Source organism: Glossina fuscipes, unplaced genomic scaffold (genome assembly GCF_014805625.2).
Source record: "Glossina fuscipes isolate IAEA_lab_2018 unplaced genomic scaffold, Yale_Gfus_2 122, whole genome shotgun sequence".
NCBI lineage: Eukaryota > Metazoa > Arthropoda > Insecta > Diptera > Glossinidae > Glossina > Glossina fuscipes.
Window position 1 is genome coordinate 1,034,597 of NW_023998465.1, and position 23,448 is coordinate 1,058,044.

General features: G+C 34.2%; 1 pseudogene; it reads left to right on the plus strand.

Annotated features, from left to right (window-relative positions):
* The first annotated feature begins 3,499 nt into the window (after window positions 1-3,499).
* Window positions 3,500-23,448, plus strand: part of LOC119640681 — a 22,394-nt pseudogene continuing 2,445 nt past the window's right edge.

A 23,448-nucleotide genomic window follows, 5' to 3' on the forward strand; every position in this document is an offset into this window, starting at 1 on the left:
TTTTTTGCAAATAGAGACCAGGACTTCTATGAGAGAGGCATTTTGAAGTTACCTGTAAAATGACAACAAACCATACAACAAAACGGTGCATATTTGACCCAAATCGGACAATCCGAAGTATGTTAAATAAAGTCCTGAAGTTCATATAAAAATAATGGATTTCTTTTTCCCCAACTAATGTTTATTAAGAAGCATTGTTGTTAACTTAGCCAGTGAAATAAATCATAAGCCTCAAATTTAAAAGCATTAAAATCGGCTTTATTGCAAACTCTACCGCACTTGACATCTGAACCCACGGCCATTGAATTGTAGGTCGAGAACCTTTGCCTACTCGATCAATCAGGTGTATTTATTAAAAAGTAATTCAAATTCACGAGTAATGGAATATATATGAAATCATAATAGAAGTAAGGTTTGACTACTATACTATTTTACAACTTAGTTCTACTTAAAGCCTCTGCGACTTTAGAACCTTACTCTCTGACTTACGCTTAACGACTGTCTACTTTCTCTGCATTTCTCTGCAACGTCATTTCGCCCGTTTTACTTTTGCTTTATTCTATCAATTCTCTGCTCACCGCTGTTCTAGACCTCTACAGTTTATATATAAGTATGTGTATATATGTACAATTTCAATAAAGAATTAAGAACCAAATAAGATCTCTATCTGGCCTTGTTTGATTTAGGCTGTATTTTAGTGTTATCAGGATGTGTTGATTAAGTAATAAAAAAGTGTAAATACTGCTGTGTTTGTGCTTAGTCCAGCACAATATCAATATCAATGAATTCTAAGAAACATCAGCGAAAATTTCAAATTATGAGACAACGAACTAAATTGAGGCTCCTTTTACTCCTAGTACGGGAAAGATAATCCATTCCTACGGTGGCATCAAGGTTCAGTCCAGCCATTAATCAGATTCTGAAGTGGGTTTAGGGTTGGTGGGCTGTCGTTACCGACTAAACTCGATATCATATAGGGATCAAAACATTCAAAAGAATCGCAGTGTATGAGTTGCGATGAAATCGTAAATAAAGTATGAGTAACTAACCAATTTGAAACTGATATGCCACCACAATAAGAAAAAAAGAAACATTTTGTTATTCGCAAGAATGAATGTGTGTTTATGTGAAATAAATACACAATCTTGTTATCAATGCTAACGAGTGCTATAAACGAGGGGTATAAGCGTAGGGTAAAAAAATATATCCATCATCAGTCGACAACTTTAGCGGCGTCGTTGTTTGTCGGACTAAAGAGTTACTAGCAAACCGACCTTATTTTTTTTCATTCTCTCATTCTGTATAGTTAAATAATGAGTAAATAAATATGGGTAAATAATGGCATACTATAAGCATACCAATATTGTAGTTCTTCCTCAAAAAATTATTTATGTGAAGTCCGCTCAAAGGAATTGGTGCGCATTATTGAAAAATTCTAATATGTAGATAGATATCTGACCCTAAATTATTGGAAAAATCATCGAGGGATTTTTTGAAAATGGTTAACTTCTAACCGAATTAAACGTCAATTGAGATATTGTAAATTAGAAAATTGCCAAGAAATATGATGTCACATTAACCAGTTCGGGTCATTTACTTGCCGAAGAATTAATCAAAATTCGCGACTTGGTTTTATAGATATGGTAGTTAAGAGACGTGTTGCTGCGCGAATTCATTTTTTTCGGGAACACGTTGTATTATAGCCTAAAGAGCATAAAAATGTCACGAAAAATAAATGTGCACTTGAAATAAACAAATAACCGACAAATTATTGCAAATTAGCTGAAAGAATACAAAAATATTTGCTGTTAATTTAGCAAATTCATATCGGTTCATATGTGTTTGCAAAAAAACAGCGGCTTTTGTCTTTGTGAGAGAGATAAACTTGGGGAGAGCCGTGTCTGAAGATCTGTACTTTAGCTTGCAATAACAATATATCAAATCTAAAAACCCCGTAAGGTAAGAAATATTAATCCATTACGTCCATTCCAACTAATTCTGAAATAACAGACTTAGCTGATCGCGTTCTAAACTTCAAGTCGTTTTATTTGATGTCCGTATTGACCAGATTGTTAAAAAAAAATGAATCCAACATGTCGTGCCAAATGTAATTTGGAATTAACATAGTCAGCTCTACTCTCCAAGTCCTCCGAGTTGATAACCATATCGACGGTATTTCGAAGAAAAAATTAATCCACTACTACGCGACGTCTACGGTATTTAATTTGGAACATACCCATTTAGCTTCTCGCCTTATGCTCTCCTTTTTTTTACACCCCATCGATTGATTCATAAAGAAAAAGCCACAAAATAGTGACAAAAATGGAATTTGAGCCCTTATAAGTTTTGGTGGGCATGGCGGATTTTTTGTCTCCTTGCACATAAATAGTAAGGATTTTTTTAAAGTAAATGTAAAAAGTTTCAGTCTTCTATCTTTCTTAATTTGGAAGTTAAAAACAAAAACCTGCAAACAATTACTAAAGGAAACGGAAGTGGTTTCAGTGTACGCTTTAAAGCGAGCGTCTATTTTGAAGGGAGTGGACCAGTTTCAACACCAACCTTTGCGCAGAAGCTTCCATCGCTTCTACCAAAATTGAAATCGTTATCTTAATTTTTACATTTAGGAGAGTCTCAACGACGCACACCATACAGAGGGACAGACATTGCTAAATCGACTTAGAATCAGGATCAGGAAATAATATGCCTACCTGCCACGATCGTCTTTTTGCCTAATGTTGTGCTTATAAATTTTATAAATGTAAAAGATTATTCTTCATAAAATGTTGGGTCAGTTTGGGAACTCTGCGCGCGCGTTGTAGTCGCATTTTAAATCCTTGCAAGAAATATTTCCATTTCTTAGTGTATCTTTTTGCTTTTCTGCTTTATTCGAGTCTAAAGTATAAAAATCTTTAAAAGAATAAAGTGTGTAATTTAATTTATTTTTAATTTACAATTAGAGCTCTTGGTAAAAGTTCTCTTTTTCCTGTTAATCTGTGTTTACAGTTTGTTTTGGTTTTGCTCTATATTTACAGTGATAAGAATAGTAAGAAATTTGGTTTAATTTGCTGACAATTTTTGTTTCGTGGAGTCTTTTAGTTTTTCGCTCTTCTTTTTTTTTCATAATCTCCTTCTGCCGTGTTTTACTGGACATGGATTTTTTATTTGCATCATGTCGTGTGAAAACGGGCCTAGAATCTGCATGATTCATATCATGCTGGTTCTGCGAAAGATTTTGCCATACAAAGTGTGTTAATAACCGTGCTGCACATCCAGTCCTGGATCCTTCAAAAGGATTACGACGCTGACATCCTGGCTGTAGAAAGCGGGACATTGATTTCTTTAAATTCTTTACGGAGACGAGAAGTATTTTCTCGAATTTGAGCAAAAATCTTGGCCCTTTGTGTGATAAGTTTGCAAAAAATGAAGACTATGTTCAACGAGTGTCGTTATATTGAGTTCTCGCACGTCTGATGCGTTGATTTAAGTTAGCTCTTCCACAATGTCTACAATGACTGTTAGTGTTTCTACTATTGTTGAGCCAGTTGATAATAAAAAAGTTACAAATAAGCGGGGAAGTCGTTCTGGTTTTAGCTACGGTGAAGTGGCAAGGGTATCTCGTCCCAGTGATGTCGCTCACTCTACTCAGGCGTCATCGCGTAAAACTAATAAAGAAAATAATAAATCCAGCTCCCCTTTTGGCTGTTTGAGTGTGAATGAGGATCACCAGTGTGGGCAGGTCGCACAAGCTGCTTGTGCAAATGTGGTTAGCCCTTCTATATTCTCCCCAACTCACCACTTGTGATCCGCTCCGTTCCTAGTAGAGATGGCATTTGCTTGATTTCCGTTTCTCCCAGAAAGCCAATATTTGCGTCAAGACCGGCATCAAATACATGCGTGGATAACAAAAAAAGATATCTGGCCGCGAAAGTCTCATCAGTTAATTTAAAGCGTGTTAGCATTCTCAAATTTGCACCGTCTCAATTTAGAGCAATCTCGTCTTTTAAAGTGCTAGTTCTGACTGAAAGCATGGAAATTTTGACTAAATTGTGGCCAGTTGGATCCTAAATTAAGGATTTTATCCCTCGTGATCGACCCCGTCATATTATTGCAATAGCCTTTTCTTCCTCAAAATCTAAATGTTGCTTCAGGCCCCTTAACTCTCATTTATCAAAATGGAATCTATTCATTTCACATATTAGGAGCCTAAATTCAGTAATTCGTTCTACTCTCCTAAATTCAGTGAGCACGGAGTTTTCCTGTTTGGCCTTCACTGAAAGTTGGTTAAAGCCTGATCAAAATTCGTCGGAACTTGTTCATAATTCCAGGTTTTAAGAAAGGACCGATTGAATCGCATTGGTGGTGGTGCTTTAATTGCCATATATTCGGCAATTCCGTCCTACTGAATTGAATTTTACACCACTCCCTACGTTGAATTTATTGCTACTTGAGCGAAAATTCCTAATAAACACTTATATGTGAGCTGCTCCTATATTCCCCCAACTTCGGATACCTCCATATATAAGAATCAGGCCGTCTTTATTTGTGAAGTTGCCAAGCAGTTTAAACCTACCGATTTAGCATTGGGTGACTTCAATTTGCCACTTGGTGTTACAGTGACAATTGTGTCTACTTGATTCCTACTTCAACATCTGGTAGAGCTGTTGTCTTCTTTAATGAATTATTCGATCATAATTTAATTCAATACAACGGTACCTCTAATTGTAATGATCGATCTTTGCCAATTCCCCGAGATTAGTGTAAATCGTTGTCCACCTTTTAGTTTACCTGAGGATCCTTATCATCCAACAAAGTGTATTTTCTTTCATCGCAAGGATGATGGTTCGCTGCTCTAACGTTCCAAATCCAAATTTTGACACATTGTGCTAAAATCCCATTTGTGACATATTGTGCTTAATCTCTCAATTGGAAATATTGAAAGCTTACTGTCATCTTTCTACAAAATATTAAATCAACCCATTTATGCATCCGTTCCGGTCAAGCACTCCCGACATCGAAGCAGATGTGCTCCGTGGTTTAACAAGACATTGAATAATGTAAAAATAGCAAAAGCAAACATTTCAAAAAATTTTCGAAAAGTGGCTCTGCTTGCAACTATTTCGCTTTTTCAGCTGCAAGGCATAGATTTAATTTCCTCAGCCAATATTATTGCAAATACCTTCAGTTCATAAAATCCTCGCTGTTTGCTAATCGTAAATACTTTTTTAAGTTTGTTAACTCCAAAAGAAAAATCTCCTTAAATCCCTCGCATGTTTCTTTCAATGGCTCTGAGTCCGTTGATAATATTGAAGCCTCGAATCTCTTTGCTCAATACTTTCGACGACAATTGTAAACTTCTCATTCCGATTTACCGTATTCGATAGCTAACTCCGTTTCGATTCCTTACTTGGTCATTTCAGAAAATGACGTTTCGGATGGTTTCAGGTCTGTAAGATATAGTTGTGTGTTTGGGGCTGATTTGATTTCATCATGTATACTTAAACCATGCTGGATAAGCTCTTATCTGCATAACATATCATTCAAGGTTCTGTTTCAGTTTATAACCTCGGATGAATTTCCTGTGACAGCTAGCATCCCTCAAGGCCCCTTTGATTCAATTTATACATTAATGATCTCCTCAGATTAAATCTAACCAGATCTTATCTGACGACGTTATACTGTCTTCTTCCTCCCCCTTGGAATCGCAATCGTGTTAGCTTCACCTTGACTTAAATAATTTGGTTACAGGGTGCTCGTTAAATTTTACGAAATTAATTTTAAAAAAATAAAAGAAGTTTTCTTTCTCAAGATGCAAGCCTTGCAATACTGAGTATTTCATTGATCCAGACACTTTTTGTTCATTAAGCCGTATCAATGTGAATATAATTATGAGCTTTTTAAATCGTTTGGAGGTGTTCGCATAAACCTAAATGTTGTTTATCACTTAATTTCAATATGGGATTCTATAAAGACTATCAAAACAAGTTTGCTTAATATACGCGATTTGCCTATGTCGTATTTAAAATAACTTACAATCTTAACATCTTATTATGATATAAATGAACTGGTATTGTTTTGCATGTTTGAAAAAGCTATGGGCTTCACTTGCAATTGGGTTCTGTACGGGTTGTGGACGTGCCTCTATGCTAGTTGTGTACATACTTTTTTTTTTGTTTTTCTTTTTAATTTTTTAAAAATGAATTATTATTTAATTTTTTTGTTTCTTTATTTCCTTACATACTTTATACTAGTTTTTAAAGTTAATTAGTATTGGATTCACTTCCAAGAGCCAATTGAATTCCACTGTTAATATGTTTTGGTTGAGCTTCATGTGTAAGTAAATAAATAAATAAAACATTTGTTAATGTGTTAGAGAAGCTAGAAAACGGTAGATAAGGGTATAACATCTCAGCCGAGATTCATTTGACGCAGGAAGCTTTTTGGTAATGTCTAAAAAGAATTTATGTGTTATGTTAAATACACATTATAGATATTTTCCTTCACTAAGCAAGTTTGAATATCCGTCTCATTGATATCCTGCGGTGGGGGTACTAAGTACCGTGCGTATCTCTTTACATACATAGAAAGTTGTAGCGTAGACATAAAAGGGTGAAATTTTATTTAAGATTCATTTCTTCCGAATGTTTTAAAAATGTTATTTCTACGCGTAAAGATATGCAATAAATTATATTAGTAACGTGTATATATATATATACTGACAAGTACACGTAATGCTTATGAAAACATATCTTTTCTATTTACTCGAAAAAAAAAAAATATATACATAACCATGCGTCACTGTATTGTCTTAAAAGTCGTACGCTTTGTTACAGCAGAACGCTGTTCAACGTTATTCGTTGTTCTTGATGTCAATTAAAATATTTAGAATCATTTGGTTAAATATTAACAACAACAAAAGCAGTTAAGACACGAACGGTAAGAAAAATGAAAAAGCACATGCTTTTTAGGTATGTGGGCTTACTTGGGTATTCTTACGTAAGAGACATGCTAAATTACTTAAAGTTCTTGATGATTTTGAAACCTCAAATCTCTTTGCTGAATACTTCCGACGAAACTCTTCGACTGCTAATTCCGATTTAAATGTACGCTACCAATATCCTATAACCAATTCAGTTTAAATTTCTAGTCTGGTCAATTCAGAAAATGACGGTTTAAGCTTTCCAAAGTCTAGTTGTGCGCCTGGACCTAATGGAATTCAATCATGCGTACTTAAATCATGCGCTGTCGAGCTGTGTGGTGTTATTTCAAAGAATTTCAACCAGTCTTTGAATTTAGGTGTTTTCCCTTTGCGTTGGAAGAGTAATCTGCTTATTCCTATTTACATAAAAATAGACAACCAGTTGAAGTATTGCCAAGTTGAGTGTCTTACCGAAAGTGTTCGAGCGAATTGTGACTCAGAATATGGCCTTTGCCATCAAATCGTATATTTTTCCTCTCCAACATGGCTTTCGTTAAGGAAGATTTTCGTTCACCAATCTGTTAGAGTTTACTTGTCATATTTTCAAGGCCTTTTATAACGTTTTATTTGGTTAACCATAACTTTTTGATCTTTAAACTCTAGGCCTATGGTGGGTAACCTCGGATGTACGCAAGAGATCATTCAGGGTTCTGTTCAACTTCATCACCTCGATTAAATTTCGTATGACGTGTGATGCTCCTCAAGGCATTAATGGTCATCGGTGATTAAATCCAGCCAGATCTTATAGTAAGCTGATGATGCGAAGCTGTGCTCTTCCTTTTCCATAGAATCGCAATCACATCACCTTCATATTGGCCTAAATACTTTGACTGGATGGTGCTCGTTTAATTCTATGAAATTAAATCTAAATAAATGTAAGAAGCTTTCTTTCTCAAGAAGGAAGTCATTCATTATTCAGTATTTCACTGATTCGCACTAGTAGTAGTATGTGGGTTCGTTCACAGATGCGTTCTATTTAACCAAAAGTTACGTTTTAACTTGCATATTGAACTCTCGTTAAGCAAAGCTAGGTCCGCGCTTGGTTTTATAAAGAGATAGTCCAAAGAGCTTGATGATCCTTATATTACGAAAAGGTTGTATATGGGTTTGGTTAGACCTATAGTTGAGTATGCCTCTGTTTTGTGGTCTCGTTCATATAGGTGCTATGTAGATTCAATTGAATATGTTCAAAAGTAATTCTTGCTGTTTTCCCTTAAGAATTTGGGTTAGGGCCTGATTGCCTGTCTTCCCCCCTATGAAAATAGGTTGCTTCTGTTATGCTTACGGTCACGAGAAACGTAGATTTATTCTTGGCGTTTCCATCTTAATCAAAGTAATAAATGGTTCTATAGACTCCCCCGCATTACTTGGTGAGATAAGCTTTAATGTCCCTAACCGCTTCTCTAGGCTCTGCATCTTTACTAACCTTAGTCAATGTAAACACAATTATGAGGTGTTTAGCCCGCCCAGAGTTGTTTGCAGGAACCTAAATGATGCCTATTACTTGTTCTCAATATCGAATTCTTTAAGCGTCTATTAAAGCAAGTTTGTTTAATGCGCGCGATTTACCTATGGAGTACTTAAACGAACTTGCATTTTTAAATTCTCATTTTTTTTTTTTTATTTCGAAAACTAAATGGTGTTCTTAACGTTGTCGGTTGCCAAGCTTATGCATGTTTGCAATGGTTTAGGAGTTCACTTGCACCCTTGATCTGTTCTTTATGTGGGTGCGCTTCTGTGCTAGCTTTGTACATGCTTTTTTTTCTTTTTTTTTTTCTTTCTTATTTATTTATACATGAATTATTATTTTAAGTTACTCTGTTTTTATTATTCTTTCTTCACATTTTCCTATATGTTGTATATTAGCTTTTAAAATAATTAGTATAAGATAAACTATTAAGATTTACTTGATTCAACTGTTAATTTGGCTTAGTTGAATTTCATGTATAAGTAAGTAAATAAGTAAATAAATAAATTCATTTGCATAAGATTGTTCTTAGTAGGGATCATCATCATGAAAGTTATTTGCGCGTAAATTACCGAAAGCGCGTTCTTGATTTTGTGAAGATTCGGAGCAATAGCGCTATAAATATAATAATAATGCCGCGACTATACTTATATTACCCGTGCTTCCGTTGTTTGTACTGCAGATTAGCTATTAAATAAATATTATAACAAAGCAGTCCAGAAGATATACCAATATTACACGTAAATTTTCAAAACAATATGTAATTGATTGTGAAATATCTTTATTTATTATTGATTTAACAATATTTTAATATTTGCAAGAAAGGTCTAATCTTAAATGCCATTACGTCAATATAGAATATTCAAGCAATATCTAGCGAAGCCTGGCGCTACGTCCGACCGCTAAATAAGCGGCTGGTTGTCTGAGTGCTTTGATCACCGAAGGCGCGTAGGTCTCGTGGGTAAGGCAAATGTTGTAGGTGGCTTAATTCGTCAATTTTCTGGGGGCAAAAAATTAATTAGTTGCTAGCAGTTTCTACAATTGTTTTATCAAAACGTTCGTGGTTTAAGTATAAAGCTTCGGGATGCAAACATCAGAAATTCAACTGTTGATTTTCACGTGTTAGCGTTTTGTATACCGTGGTTTGAGCAAAATATGCGTTTTTCTGAAATTTTTTACGATAATTTCGACGCACCCAGGTCTCATAGATCCTCTAGGTCAGGTGGTTGGATTCTCTTTGCTAATTGCGCACCACCTCCTGTAGTCGCTCTAAGGTCCTCCAGTCGTAGTAAGGCGGAATTGAAATAAATTGAAATTTTGCGTATTGTGTTCAAACATACCAACCGTTTATTCAAACTGCGAACAAAATTGCCATTTCAATTTATCAGCAGCATGTTGGTCTCCTAGAAGATATTTCCATGTCACTTAGACTATATGATAGGTGTATCGTATCATATCGACAAATATAGTGTGGAGCCTAGACAGAAAGGCTTCCTCTTTCATCTCAGTATTCTAGTAGATATGACGAATTTTTGACGAATATTTATCCCGGGCATAATAGAGCTTAATTTAACCTGTCACTCCCTCAGTAATCAGCTGGATATGGTATTTGCTAACAATTTAGATATTGCAATACTACGGTACTATTCGGACAGCTAATTGAGAATAGGTATTTCAACTTTCCATCTTTCGAGATTGAGGAACAGTGAAGCAGTGGCTGGTGAAATCCATCGTAATCGAAGCATCAAAATATAGAGGAACATTCACCTGTTTGGTGGCTTCGTGCTAAACAATTAGCACAGTAATTATTGGTTCGAACAAAGCCAAGACGGCGGCGACGATTACAGGAAGGGAAGATTCAGAAAAACAGTACAGGATGATGACGATCGTATAATTGATATTTATGAATTTTTGGCTATCGTTCTATATCGATTCTAAAATAAAGAAACATAAATAATGAATTTTAACAAAAAATCTCAAAATGGGAAATGTAGTTAGCAAAATATAGACTTTAAATAGTAAGTTACGATAAATCTAGAAAATTGTTCAATTTTACAACGGTATTAAACTTAATTTAGTGATTGGACGAGTGATTGGTTCTAAGTCGGTTTTGGTTTCGACTACTCAAATAACTTTATCTAGGCGCTTGAAGGTTCTCACAATATGATCTAATTACCATGCATTGGATGGTAAATTTTCGTTCATGATAAATTTCATTCCATTTTGCATTGACTTGAGGTATTCCTGTTTTCATCGAACAGCCGTCAAATATTCTTAAGTGGCAATTAAAGGTGAATCACTTTGACTCTTTTCCATCGGACAAATTTTCGGAAACGGTTTTTATAATGGTAAGTAAAGAAGTGCCACTTAGTAAATGCCAAAGCAGTGATGCTTGTTGGAGCTAAAAACGTAAGTAGCATTAACATGGATGGAAATTGCTCAGTCATCAAATAATAACGAAACGATAGATAACAAATTTCTGGGATCTGGTCTTTCCTTTCTATCGAATTATCGTCATTTTGGGTCGATAAAAATGAAAATAGAAAAAGCAAGTTGCATCTACCATCCTTAGCATTATGAACTGACAGAAGTGTAGAATAAAAAACACATTTTGGGTAAAACGCGCGTCCTAGCCATATTATATTTCGACGAAATCAACGATAGCAAGAATAAAAAATATCCCGAGGGAATCTGTCTCTTGGCTGAAATATCAATTGACGAAATTCTTGAAAAGTTTACCTAATAGGAAGTTTTATAAATTTCTTTAAATAATTCTAAATTGCATTTTTTTGGTATTTTACCTAAAAGAGGAAAACCAAACATATACGAAAATATTAAACTAATTCCGTTATACTCCTCCACGGAACGGAAGAAAAACATAAAGATTTTATATGTTTAGTACCACACATACCCCCATTCTTTCAGAAACGTCTAGTTTTTTACTACTTTAAGTCATTTGTAGGATATTCAGTTAATTTTGAAAGTGTTCTAAGTCAATTCAGAGTTTAAAAACAACATTTTGGTATGAAATCCACTTAAAATTTCATGTCCATAAAAATTTTCCATTAATCAGTTTTTTTTGATTTACTCAAATGCAGTTCATTAAATATCTGGAAACAAGAAATATATGACTTAGACCACTTTCATAAATATCAGCACATGTGACCATTCAAATCCGTGAATGAAATATGTTTGGATGACTTCGTGTGTAACATTCTTCATAAATTGAATACATTGACGTTTAAGTGCACGTCTTGCACCTACGAAACTTCGTCCATTAACGCTCATAATGCTGCGAGGGGGTCCCGTTCTGTCTGTAAAGCGTGTAAACGCGACTAAAGAAACTGATGTTGACAAATCGGAACATAATTCTAAGCGTGTATTCTTTGTAGAAAAGCAAACAAATATAAACATATAGCCCTTGAACTAAGAGGCTTCATGTAAAGAAGAACCTTTTTTTGACCCAAAATTCGATTTGAAACGTACAAGACATTAGCTGACAACCGCGATGTCCTAAAAATTCATGAAGATAAGTTAAATATAGGGTACAGAAACGCGAACAACCTGGTAACAACATTGGAATTTTTTGTTATGTTTTAGTAGACTTGCTTTTATGACTTGCAATTAATCTAAAAACGTTTTAACCGCTTTCAGTAGGACCTCATTTTGTGAAATTAATAGCACCTGAGTGCAATGCTTGAAATAAATGATTCTTTACAAATGTTATTTCATGTTGCATTAATTAAATATTTTTGGAGGTATTTATCTCGATGTTTATAAAAAGAGCGTTTTACAAAGCGAAACACCTAAGCTATGACATGTATACGAAGAAAGTCTAGCGAGAATATTTTCATGAATGACAGTTATTTGACAAACTATTGTTGGTTTTATTTTATAAAATTTAGACCGGAAGAAACTTGATCGATATTTTGTTTTAGATTTGGGTAGGTGAAATAACCATGAAGAGCTATCCCACAAATTTTCAGGTAGTGAGAATAAATTACCAAAAGAAAAATTCACACAATCGCCACAACAAAAACAAAAACTCCTATACTAACCACAACAACAGAAACCAATATCACAACAATAATCAAAACAGGAATTATAACAATAACAACAATTTTAATAGAAACAATAATAATAACAGAAATTTCAACTATCAATAATAACAGAAATCAAAGAAACAACAACCACAACAACCGTATACATGCAATAGAAGACCAGGGAAACGGATTTCACCCGGATTCCTTATCGATGCCCCTGAATTCGGGACAAAACACTTAAACCAGGTATCCACCGAGTACACAAAACAAGCCAACTCCCATATCTTCTCTCTCTCAAAACTATCCAAATATATATTACTAGATATTAAAAATGCAGACATCAGCCTCTGCAAAGCACGCCTTTTGGAAGATTACCCACTAAACAACACACAATGTATTAATCTAACAGGAATAACCAACGAACGTATAGAAACATTGGGAACTACACATTTGAATATAAATCTAGGAAACGAAATCACTCAACATAAAATACAGCTAGCAGACCAAAACTTCCGGATAAAAACCGATGGAGTCATAGGAACAGATTTCCTACACAAGTATGCTTGCAATATAAATTATGAAAATTTCTCTCTTACAGTTAATACACACGACCACCAAATTCAGGTCCCCATATACGATGAAATACTTAATAAAAACAACATATTTCTTCCCCCAAGATGCCAAATTATAGTCCTCATAGATATCAAAATAGACAACGACGCTTTAGTACTAAATAGAAGAACACAAAAAGGAATATTTTTAGCCAATTCAATAACACCAAAAAACGGACACGAACACATTAAAATATTAAATACACTAGATAAAGAAGTCACAATACACAGTATTCCACAGTATTCCACCTAGAAAATGAACCGCTCACAGCAAATAATTTGTATACACAAAACATAGAAACAAACGACAATAAAACAGTGTACATAACAAACTATAAATTACCCAACACACAAACTGACACCATACATACCCAGGTAGAAGAATTATTACAACAAAACATTATAGAACCCTCAGTTAACCCCTATAAATCACCACTCTTAGTAGTACCCAAAAAAATCAGACAGACATAAAGAAATGGCGACTAGCAGTTGACTACAGAAAACTAAACGAGAAAATAGAAACGATAAATTCCTCCTTACAAGATTAGAAGACATCCTAGATAGACTAGGACGAGCAAAATATTTCTCCACTTTGGACATGACAAACTCATTTCATCAAATAAAACTGAACAAAAACTCGCGACCCTTAACCGCCTTTTCAGCAGCAAATGCACATTATCAATGCACGAGACTTCCATTCGGACTAAAAATTTCGCTAACAGTTTTCAAAGAATGTTAACCATAGCTTTATCAGGACTAGACACCGAAGCATTTTTATATGTCGTAGGCGACATAATAATACACGGATGTAGCTTTGAGCATCACAGCAGAAATCTAAAGAAAATACTAGCACGATTTAACAAATACAACCTAAGACTAAATCCATCCCAATGCAACTTCCTACAACCAGAATAGGTTACCTATTTAGAACACATAATAACACCCGAAGGCATAAAACCAGATCCGGCTAAGTACGAAACAATAAAAAGCTAACCCCAACCCAAATTATCAAGAAAATTTATCACAGAAAATTTATGAAAGACTTTGCTAACATGGCAAAAAACGATCTCCTGAAAAAAGGTAAATACTTCGAATGGACAACCCAATGTAATCAGTCATTCCTAGAACTCAATAACAAACTAAACAAAACCACCCATATTACAATATCCAAGCAAATCCCTAAACAAGCATGAAAAAAACAAACCAATTATAGAAAAAGAACTACTCGCAATCCACTTTGGAATAACACATTTCAGACCCTACTTATTCGGCAAAAAATTCACAGTGATAACTGATCACAGACCATTAGTAGCACTATTCTCCCACAAAAACCCCACCTCAAAATTAACCAGAATAAGAATAGAATTATCGGACTACTATTTCGACATAATTTACAAAAAAGGTTCAAGAAACGCTAACGCTGACGCCTTATCAACGATAAATATAAATTCGGATGTATTAAAAATGATGATTCCAATATCCAGAGAGGAAGACCAAGAACGGATTAAAAAGACGTTATTCATAACCAGAAGCAAATCGGCAAAAGAGAATACACTCAATGAACAACTAAATATGTGGGAATGCACGTCAATAAATGACATTAAGAACACAAAAAAATTAGAATTCAAATTCGAAAGCGGTATGAAAGATATGATAATTAAAAATGTTAAAGAATTAAACTGCACACGTGCGAGGTGTAATGAATATCCAGACCATTTCGATGCGCTCTTGGAAAAATTGACATCAAAACTAAACAAATTAAATTCCTTAGGCTATCCATTAAGTCTACGTGATGATATATTTAAATACATATCCAAAGAGATATTAAAAGAAAAATTCAACAATATTAAAAGTACCGCATAAATATACTATTATACAAAGAAAGAGAAAGATTATATGATGATAAAGAAAAGTGCAAATTAATAGTAGAATACCACACTTGCCCACACTCAGGACATTTCGGAATAAGAAAAACATTCCAAAAATTAAGCCAAAAATACATCTGGCGCAATATGTTCAAGATGATAAAAAATTATATAAAACAATGCCACATTTGCCAAACAAGCAAACAAACCAAACATACAAAAGAACCTCTCACAATAACAGATACACCGTTCACATCTTTTGAAACACTAAGTATAGACACAGTAGGACCAATAAAACCTTCAAATAATTTCGGATATATATTAACAATCCAATGCGAATTAACAAAGTATATAATTGCACATCCTATTGCAGATAAAAGCGCAAAATCATTTGCCAAAATTTTAACAAAAGAGATAATACTTAAATACGGCCAATTTAAAACATTAAAATCTGACAGAGGAACAGAATTCAACAATGAACTAATAAAAGAAATTTGTCTATTACTAAATATCGAGCAAAAGTTCTCAACCCGCTACCACCACGAAACCTTAGGTACAATTGAAAGAAATCACAGAGTTCTTAACGAATACCTTTTAACCTTTGCAAGAAACAATGATTGGGATAAATGGATACCATACTATACTTTCGCATATAACACTACCCCTCACGTAGAAACACAATATACACCTTTTGAATTGATATACGGAAAATTGCCATACATGCCCAACGAAACAATATTAAATTCAAATCCTACATACAACCCAGAAAACTACATAAATGAGCTAAAAACAAAATTAAAATATTCTTTAGAAAAGGCTAAAAGATTTTTAGAAAAAGCAAAAGCGGCAAGAACACAACTATCAAAAGAAAATTACACTACTCCAATCGATATAAACATAGGAGATCAAATCCTATTAAAGAAACACAACAGGAAAAGATTAGATAAACCCTATGAAGGACCATACGAAGTAATAGATATAGAAGAACCCAATGTCACGATACAAATTAAAGATAAACCAAAAACTGTACATAAAAATTTAATTAAGAGATACAATACAATAGATGTAAACTAAATTTATTTAAGAAAACCAAATCTAATTAAGAGGAGAAACACAAAAATTACAAATATTTAGAAATGAAAAACTGCAAACCAATCCACTTTGAAGCGGATGCATAATTCTGTAGCAAAAAAAGAAAAACAAAAATTTTGTCGCACTTCAACTGCATTTCGAAATGCAATACGATACCAGGCGCCCCAATTAATTAGTGATTACGTTAGTATAATGTCACCTGGTAGAATTAAGTATAAATAGTGCAAACTTGAATAAAGAATTTTAATTGTTATCTTACAAGCAATTCAAAAGCGTTTAACTTGCTAAACTAAAATACAAGCTTAAATCATAGGGACCGTCTCTTGCCGAGATTTATTGGCACTTTATGAGACGGACAGACTTGGCGCTTATGAAGCCGAGCAGAATAGGGAATCAAACATAGCACGACTTACACCTCATCCCTTACTTCATTACATTATAATGTAATTGAAAAAATATATGAAAGGAAATCAAATAAAAATTAGACTTATCTGTAAAAACCACGAGCTGGATTAGAACGAATGAATACAGTTTCAATTACAATTATTCTATTTTTCACACCATCAAAAGTATGTCACAGGAATTTGCCGTCGCCAGTGACCAGTGAGAATGTCATGCGAAATCAAACAGATTACATTTTGATACGTAAAAATTTGGAATAACCGTTAAAAAAGCCAGTACCTTCCTAGGAGTGCCATCAAATCATCATCTTTCGGGAAATTGGCCTACCTCTTCGTCTTCATTTCATCAAATACATTGTACTGTAGGTGGTTTTGTATGCCCTAGAAACGTGGACATTAGAAATTGGTACAATAAATAGACGAAGATTTTGAGATGTTTGGTAATCGCAGAATTCTAACTATATCGCGGGCAAATCGCACATCCAATGTCGAAATTCTAAGAGGAATAAACACTAAGCTTGAGCTGTTAAAGTATGTTATAGAGCGAAAAATTGCGTATTTTCAACACATGGTACGTGGAGAAAAATATGACCTCCTGCGCTTAATATTGGAAGGCCGTATAGTAGGGAGTAGACAAATTGGCAGAAAACAAATGTCATGGCTGCGTAATATTCGAAATTGGACAGGGCTGAGAACCATAAGTGAAATCATACATACTGCAAAGAGCAACAAAGGCATAATTGTTTTTGTAACGACGTCGATGACCATCTATGCAACCTAGAAGATGTGTTCTCAAGGCTGTTAGACTCGAATCTCAGGTATATTTGGTAAAACCCAGCTCTTGGGTTCAGAGGTATGATTTTAAAATTCACAGGCTGACGCCTCCAAAACGCTGAAAGATCTAAAAAGCTTCCTGATTACAATTTATATACGCATCGCGGAACCATTAACGAAGCTAACTAGGAAGGGAAGCACTCAAATTAAGACGAACCTAGGAAGGTATTGATAACTCTCACTGAAGAAGCATTGTATGCTCTCAATGATCTTAAAAGTTTGCTAATGTCATCAAAGGTATTAATAACCGTTAAATTTGACAACCGATACTCCGATGCGACTAGTGTTGCCCCAACATTGTTTGGCGGTAGATAGCGTATATCTCACGCTGTTCGAATAACATGGAGAAAAATTTCACTTCTGGCCCCTAAACAACTTGCTATTATATTTGTATGGAGCCAAGAAGATAAGAATATATGTTGGCTTTCAAGCGCTAACATGTGCGTCAGGTAACCAGAATCATAATAGAGAGTGAAAAAGATGGAAATCTACAGTTGAGAAATATAATTGCGAAATCATATATAAGTCAGCAAAATCGATGCCCTTTCGCGATTGGAATCGGATTTAAACCAGATTGACACTTTAAGTGATGAAGTTACAATGACAGCATGAGAAATTAGATCAGTATTCAATCTGGTCCTACCGTCGGACTTGAAACCGTGACGGGTAATGGGATTTAGAAGATTAACAAGGTTAATGTATTCATTCTGACAGCATCATCCACTCTGCTGAACCAGATTAAAACCCTCTAAATATTAAAGCCCTTCTAAACGTCTCTCGTATTAGTAATTAATGATTACAATTAGAAGTACTGAAGGCATGTTCAAATATAAAAGTGTATTAACGGAATAAAGATGCGTGAATGATTTGTCACAAAAATACAAGGCGGTATTTTTATCACACTTCACTTCGTACGAAATCAGAATTACTCAACAGGCTGTTGAAGACATAACTGATCCACAGAGGAATTGTAAAATTATTGGGGACAAAAACAAACGAGCCCCTTAATACCCAAGGGAAAATGGGCCACAAATTTTAGAGAAATTTTACTTTCCTCGCATTAGATGCCTGATCAAAGAATATACCAGAAACTGGATGATTTGTAAAATAAATAAATATGGAGGGCCCTCTATAAAACAAATTACAAGTCAGCTATTTTCGAGATTCAGGGCTTGAAATTTTAAAGTTGCGTTGACAAATTCTCGAAAGTTGAAAATTATTTAAAATACAGAATCGTCTTCGACCCGCTTAAAAAGGACTCTACACAAGGTCTTACATTATTTTACCGCATGATTACATCGCATAATGAGAGGGGATTCCTAAGACCGCCTTAGTAAAATTTTTGGAATTAAGATATATTTCACACCTACCCAAAGCAGCGAGGCAAATGAATAGGCGGAAAGATACCACTCGACCCTTATTGAAATCTTTCGATGTGTGTGCAAGGAAAAGAAAAATCTTGCACCAAAGTTCTCGATCAAATAGCCACTTCTACCATTCCATTAAAGAGCCACTTTCAACTTTGCTCAACTTTCGAGAATGGGTTAATGAAAATATTCGTGGTCTTACCGAGTCCAACCGAAATGTTAGTAATGATTATTTAAACAGGAATAGTTCGAACCAGGTAGAATAAACCGTGATATATGAAAACGAAGACCAGATCAACGCCTGCTTTAAATAATTAAGAATAATATCACGCCACCACAAAGAACATAAACATAAGCTGACTTGGATAGTAGGATAAGTTTTCAGCTTTAGATAATTTTTTGACTCAATACAGTCATGCCACACTGACCAAAGAAAAAAATTTTTAAAGAGCTTCTGCGAACGAGAATCTTGATTTAAACAGCACAAAGTTTCAACTGATAACTAGATAATCTTTCGTGCGAACACGGGAAAGAATTACCACAAATTCGAGGGAAAAAATTTAGGAGAAGCCGTCTATGTGTCCTTGATACAATAGAGTTTTAATATCATCTGTTTCTTTCATATCGCAACGAAAACTAGTCAACTTATTGTAATTATAAGCGGGAAATTATCCTAGACAATGAACAAATGGATGAAACAGCACGGAAAGGAATATTCAAATCTGAAAAAAATTTTTATGGACCTCGCACTGCAAACCGACGAAGAAAAATTAACAAAATTTATTTTAACCAAAGATCGCGTCTATAATACGTGTCGAGCCTTTAAACGCATTTTTGCCAAAACCTAAACGGTACAAAAAACTTCTACAATTTTTACTATTTCCAATCGAGTATTTCTAAGACATTTTCTAGAGAGATTTTCCTTAAACCAGTTCGTTGTTAGCAAAAGAGTGCTTTAAGTTGGCTGAATATTTTGTGTTGACATTTTCAGCAATCATTCATAAATAAAAATTTGTAAAAACCACCCTACACATATCTAGGTGCACATATCGTTCAAATTTTTGTATTTTGTTAAAACAACTCCAATGCGTTTGTTAAGAACAACAGTTGTACATACATAAGTATATGCAATATTAAGAATATTAATTCTATGCAGCATCATAATTGAGTAACATGCTACTACACCTAATCTTTAATTTCATTCAAAAAAGGACACGAAAAAAGTATACACAAAAATAAAAAAGCGATCACGTTGTCTGTAACTTATGTAATTTTTTCGATTTGTCAAATGTGCTTATATACGTTCGTGTAAAAGAAGTGAATGCATGCATTTTGTTAGTGTAAGCACAAATTTATTATTTTGCACGAAAATATTATTGTTATTCGTTTTAATTGTTCTATAAATACGTAATAAAATTTTGCAATGGCAGTCAATCGACTAAAATCTTGTCTTGTTTAATTAGTTTCATGTTTCCTTCAAGTTCCAAGTGCTTGAAAGGAAAAATAGGCAAAAGGTATAAAAAATAGTGTCAGTCCAAATGTATATGTTTGGACTGATCAACGCTAATTCACATGTTAACAATTTTGTTCTTTAAACATATTTGGGTTCTATATTATAATAGGTTTTGTAATAACTATATGAATTTTTGTTGCTTTCGGATTTGTCATCCGCAAAGTGTTGTGTAGACCTAGCAGAAACTAGGTTGTGTGTGTAGATGAAACATATCCTAACAATCAAAGTGTAGATAATAGTACAACACTAGAATGCGATGAAAATTATATACATAATCAAGTGGAAGAAGAGTAATCCTTTCTTAAGAGGGAGGACAACGGTACTGACGATAATCATGAAAAGTGACGTCATTTTCAGAAGGAAGGACCCAGGAAGACTTAAATTTGCATGTTGTGGAAAGCGGACAATCTGAATAAATGATATAACATCTTGAGTATTGTCTAAGTTCCATAAACAGAAAAAATGTTTCATTAAAGCCGAGTTTAACTAATTGGAAAAATGCACTGAAGAGAGTGCACATCTAGTTATCGAAAAAAAGACTTCGGTTGATTTTCCAAACGGCCGGAAAGCCATAGGGTGAGAATGGGTGTTTACGTTTAAAAGAAATAAAGATGATGACCTTGGAATATGCACAGCCAAATTGATAGCGAAGATATATATTTAGCAATTTAGTATTGATTACAAAGATGCTGTTTTTCTGTAGTAACGTGCTCTACAATGCTAACAACTACTACTATTTATCATAAAATGCATTTGGTTAAGGTGGACATAACGCACGTAAAAGATGATCTTCTTGGCTACGTGAAACAGTCGTTGAAAATGAGTTCTATCTGCATAAGAAGTAACAAGACGGAAAATTAAAATTAGCAATTTATATTAACGACACGCTCATTGGGAGCAAGGATAAAAATCTTCTAGGGAACACAAAAATTCAGATTACGATTGAATTTGAAAAGGTGGACAAAGGCCGCCCGCATCATTTCCTTGGAATGGAAAATGAATGGAACGAGCTTTGGGTTCTATTACTGTCGCATAAATAACGTAATAGTGTCTACATCCTTCCTGTCTGTTTATAAAAAATTTTATGGCAACTCGAAAATTCCACTTTAGAAGGGTTGCAGGCGTATGAGACCGATGCACATGCCTTTGCTGAGCTAGCAAGTTCGTGAAATGTAGGAGTGGATTCATATTTTTGGATCACTGACACTCCTCAGACTATTACAACTAAATTGTACACTTTCCGTTACATCCATCTGGAGTATAATTTTTCGTATATTTTGTGCTTTAAAAGCCTGATCCCATGTATGTCTCCCTTATAGCTTTAGACATTTATGCAGTAAATGTAAAGCTGAATTTTCATGCCTGACATTGTCGTTTTGCATCTTTCTGTATACCATACAGTAACACAAACAAATTAAAGTGTCCAGTTTTTAGGAATTAGTTTAATTTTTTGTATTTTTATTTTTCTTCATTCATTCATTCAAGTACATAAACGTTACTTTTCTCAAAAACATATATCATAAGAAAAAGTTTCTTCTATTTCTCCTATATATTTCCCAATCTGTGCATTTTATTTAAAACTCAAATCTGTTTTGGTTGTCATTACAAATAAGCATAGTAAACTTCATTGAAAGTCATTTTTGTGCTTTTCTGTTGTTATTATTGTCATTGCACACTTTACAAATATGCATTAGTAAGATTTCGCAGAATTTACATTAGAATAGTATTGCAAGAATTCTTTTTAATATTCTAGACTTCACTTAGTGTCTTATTTTCTTAAGCAATTTCTTGATTTGTATTTTCTATCGTGGTTACATTCCCTTACGCAAATGGCACGTATTTTTTATCTTTTTTTTTCATTCACTTCAATAATTAAATAATTTTTCTTTTTACATAAAGACCCTTACATTTTCAAACATTCACAAGTGAATGCTGCGGAGCGACTGAGTCAATCAACCACATAGACGAATTAAAATCGCATATCTTAATTTACTCAATATTTCTTTGTTGACGTTTCACAATATTTCAATGTGCGTTTTATTTCTTTTTCTTTCGCAACCATTCACTCTTTAATCGCTCTACCCCATCTCTCGTTCCGAAAATCGAGCTAAGGCCGACAAACCGACAAAAATAATGTCAAGACATCTCCCTTCATTAAATACTCTCCGCTCCGAGGGCTTAACAACCTGTCAGTGCATGGTTGCACTCTCTTTTTAACGCTAGAACAACTAAAACCGCTTATATTACATTTCCCAAAAGCAGTCGAAATGACTAATTAATTTTTAATATTTTTTTATATTATTTAAAGTTATATAATATGTTATTACTAAATATTAAATAATAAAGAAAACAAGAAAAAAGTACTTTACGCATTATTACATGCATTACGTAAATTTTTTGCAAATTTAAAATTGAAATTAAATATTATACGTTTTGTTATTGTGACAAAGTCGCACTTGACAAATCCTGTGTCAGTTAGGATGGTTTGCATTTGGTGAGGTTGCAGCTGGCCTCTATGAACATTTTGGGTCTTGTAACATCAAATTTTTTGCTATTAGAAAATTTAATAGTTTTCGGTAAAAGTTTTTTATTACTTTCATGAATTTTCACGAATTTGTGCTTCAAAGTTAGAACAGCCACTTTCTTATTTGATTTGGTAAGAAAACAATTCTTTGATTTATATAGCAGAAGGGAAAAACGCGGCAGTTTATCCATTTGTTGGTTGGCTGCTTTTGGTAGTTCGTTTCTGTTTCCTCTAATAGTCTCCACTAGAGTTTTTTTGAGAGCTTTTTTTTAGAGATGTGCTTTGTCGCTAGCGCCAGGCTAGTGAAGAAGTTGTCGGTCGTAATATTTCTTCCACATTCTATACATGGCTGGAGAAGTTTCATAACAACATATTCACTCAGAAGCTTTGACGATGGTCATTATTCATTTTTCCCCAAATAAAGAAAACGATTCAAAATATGCACAAAATATTCAAGCATTTGGAGCCTGCTTTAAGCACTCTTACTTGTTCAAAGCAATTGTATCGGCCCACGACAACACTCGATGAAGAGCATTGAAGCAGGTTTAAATAGGAGAAATATGCAAAGAGTACAAGTATTGCAATTACATTTAAGAACTCCACCGGTAATACGCTTACATACATAAGGTATAGCGCAAACTACAATTATAGTTGTACTACCCGTATGAAGCACAAGTTCAACTACGAACGTTGTAACCGCAAGAACTTTAATATACGCTATTGGAGCTGGAGTTACCGCGGCTGTTGGCACCAG